The following is a 448-nucleotide window of genomic DNA, read 5'->3' on the forward strand; positions in this document are numbered from 1 at the left end:
CATAAAACCTGATGGCAGTCTTACACTAGTGATCTCTTCACTAGTCCTGAGCCCAGAGGTGACTAGTCCACTACCCAGAGTCCTTTCATGACAAATCATCCGCTATCACATTCTGGCTTCCCTTTTGTCCGGAGTGAACTCAGTCTCTTGCTCCTGAGCCATCTGCCGGAGTCCCTCCAAGCTGGGGTCCTCCCGAACCTCCCGCTTGAACTCCTCTTGCCCAGCTAGGCAATCAGCAGGGAGTGCACACTCACCCACAGGGACTTCCTGGTCTCCTCCCCGTTAGTGTCACCTCCCTCTGCCACTGATGGAATACACCCCTCCCCGGGACTGTCACTTAACCCACCCTCGGGGTTACCGGTTCCCTCTGGGACCAGGGTGCAATCGCTGTCTGCAGGGGTCCCTTCCCCTGCGGCCAATGGTGTGGCTTTCTCCTGGGGATTTTCTA

Source organism: Alligator sinensis, unplaced genomic scaffold (genome assembly GCF_000455745.1).
Source record: "Alligator sinensis unplaced genomic scaffold, ASM45574v1 scaffold1408_1, whole genome shotgun sequence".
NCBI lineage: Eukaryota > Metazoa > Chordata > Crocodylia > Alligatoridae > Alligator > Alligator sinensis.